At 37.5% G+C, this 3068-nt stretch overlaps 1 long non-coding RNA gene across 1 annotated transcript; it reads right to left on the bottom strand.

Annotated features, from left to right (window-relative positions):
• Nucleotides 1-284: 284 nt before the first annotated feature.
• Nucleotides 285-2041, bottom strand: LOC104621811. Its single transcript, XR_738046.1, has 2 exons — nt 1968-2041; nt 285-1873 (listed from the first exon to the last, which is right to left on the bottom strand). It is a non-coding gene; the product is annotated as an uncharacterized LOC104621811 (long non-coding RNA).
• Nucleotides 2042-3068: the final 1027 nt, after the last annotated feature.

Here is a 3068-nt window from a genome sequence, read left to right as displayed (position 1 = left end):
GCGGTGGCGCGTTCCGTGGCACCGCTGGGGATCGGACCCCGCGGGGGGCCCGTCGAGGCGCCCCGCTCCCTGTGCTCACGCGAACCCTGCAAGTGCCTTTTCCTGGGTTTGCACCGTGTCTCGATCAACACCAGAGCTGCGTTCTGTTACACGGGTCTTCGTGTGAAAAAAAAACCTGTTAATTGGCAGGAGATTAAAAGGCAACTCATTAGTAAGAAATGTGACAATTTAATAATTTCCCTGTAATCCCCAGGGCCCAAATTAAAGGGACAGACACAGCCACATTCACCACGATCAGTTTTATTGCTTGAGAACCAGAGTAACTCATTTCTAAAGGCCTTCAAAGTTACCATGAGTTGAGTTCACTTAAATAGAATTACTGTGTGGCTATAATGCAACATGGCACGTAACAATACAGAGCTGCAGATGCCCCTTGGGCAACAGTACTCGATATGAACCCAGACTGTACTGCTGAGAAAACATTCTGCAAGCGGACATCAAATCATTTTCAACGGTAGTGATTTATACCAAAATCAAGCATCAATCTAATGCCATCACGCAGTCCATGAACTCTGTAGTGTTCTAAATTAAATCAATAAAACATACATTTGTGTTTCATCAACAGACTCCCTAATCACCTTTTAATGTTGTATTTAGTGGTAGGAGAAAAATGTTCATAATGAGATTATATTGTAGGCTGCACTAACCAGGACAATTTACGGTCGGTTTTTTTTTTTTTTTTTTAACACTGTATAAATACAGTCTGTGTCCAATGCAGTTGCTACCTGAAGCAGACTTATTATTTTCTTCTCCCGTGTTGTTGTTGTTTCTATATAGAATACTTGGCACCATAAAACAGTAACAAAAGACGGACAAAACCAGTTTACAAAATTCTGGAAAGTTACACCCAAACCTAGCTAAGAACTTCACATTCAATCCTTAATATTACATAGAAAGAAGGGATTATAGGAGTAACAAAGTGAAACTGCTAATATATGTGCTATATAGTATGCTATATATCTGTATCCAGGATGGCACCGCTATATAGTATTTGTTATATAAATGTCGGTTGTTGATGTACATGTAACTAAACCTGCTAAGACTCCAACACTAACTGCTGATATGGCACTCTCAAGCATTCATATTGGAAAGTATATTTAGCGTAAGTTTTGGTCAGGTTTATAAATTATTTATGTATCTGTGTATATATACACATACGTACATATATATACACACACATATATATATGTATGTATAGAAAGCAGCTGCTGTGTGATTCAAAAACCATGTAACATGGCAGTATAGTAAATAACATGAGAAAAAAATTATAAAAATGAAAAACAAAATACTAAAACTAAAACACAAACCATAAGCCTTGGTCAACAAAGAAAATACCATTTAAAACCATCAATATCTCTATCTATACAGTCCAATGTACAAAACCCCAAAGTGGTAAAGATATATAATGTTAGGCATGACACCTTTCAAAGTTTATAATATGCTGAAATAGCTTTTCCACATTGACAAACACTTATTAAAAGTCGAAAGTCGTGAAATCTAAAATACATAACATCTCTGCTGTCTATTTAGAGTTTTGGCAACAGAATTGTGACATATATATAAAAAATAATTCCACATTTCTACTTGATGTCACATGAACATACAAGACAGTGAGGTATGTGAGGCTTTTCTCGAACAGAGTCCGGATGCTGAAGCATAGTGTACGATCAGCAGTCTAAAAATGTGGCACTCGGGACTTGATTTATCGATACAGTTGTTACAATTATGTATTTCAGTATACTGCGTATTCCTTCCCCTCCTTCCTACAGTGTGGTCTCACGCAAAATCTTCTCATTTCGTAGGCATCTTTTTCCTGTTGCGGAATTGGCATTTTTTAAAAAAGAAAAATAAACACAGGGGAAATGATGTAGAAAATATAAACGTAAAGGAAAAAAAATGATATTTACCACCACATCACTGCACGACACAACACTTGTGCACATTTGCAATAGGTTTACCTGCCCCGGCAGCTATTCGAAAGGACAGGAACACAGGCTGCAGCAAGTTAGGGAAAAACAGAAGTTACACATTTGAAATAGAAACATTTTCTTTTTTACAGTCAGTAGTAAGCACAACAAAAACTCCTCTATGATTGGAAACAAGATGACGCAATAATGTTTGGATTAATCTAACTACAAAACGCGCAAGAGAACCACATCCTCTCCTTACAAATCTCTGCTCTCATTGAAATCTAAGGGAAAATTTGCCACTGATTTCTGTGGGAAGAGGATTGGGTCCCATACACAACTCCCTTTTATCACAGAATTAGCTCCACTGAAAGTGCCATGTTAAAAAAATTCATGTTAAGTACACCGGTGACAAAGGAAGCAGTTTCTGAACTGGCTGTCCTCCAGCTGCTGACACACCAAACTTTTCGTTTTACTGGAGAAGTTAGCAAACTGCTGTATTTTAAAATCTGACTGGGATGATTCTGGACCAAATATCTTAAGTGCGTTCTTCCTTAGAAAAACAACACTCTGTCTCACAAGAACTCTGACCCTGAAAGTAAATACAGGTGTGTATTTGTGGATTCGGATTTATGTGTATGCATGCACACACACGTGTAACCACCCGTCACTCAATGATCATTCCAGAGCCCTAGCACCGTCTCTAGGACCAATACATTACCATTGCCATACAGTGTGCAAGTTTTTGCAAATTTCTAGTTGAGTTTTTATATAGGCTTTATATCGTTTTTATACAGGCTTTATACAGGAGGCTACCTCCTGCTCCTTGATCAGCTTTTTTCAAAGAAAGCAAATACTCAGTTTTGCTGTATTTCTAACTTAGCTTTCCACTTGGTACCTTCAGCACAAAGGAGTGTGAAATTAATGTCTTTTTCTTCACTTTAACAACTGGTATTTGTGTAATTCTATATCCTTTTTCTCACTTGTTGCTTAATTATGGAACTGCCAGTATGTTATTTTACTAATAAGCAGCTAGACGCCAAATTAATCGAAGATATGTTTTGGAAGCAATTTTGATAACCCAATGAAAATACTTTTGTT

Source organism: Phaethon lepturus, unplaced genomic scaffold, assembly GCF_000687285.1.
Source record: "Phaethon lepturus isolate BGI_N335 unplaced genomic scaffold, ASM68728v1 scaffold51635, whole genome shotgun sequence".
Lineage (NCBI taxonomy): Eukaryota > Metazoa > Chordata > Aves > Phaethontiformes > Phaethontidae > Phaethon > Phaethon lepturus.
This window is presented reverse-complemented; position numbering and strand designations above follow the sequence as displayed.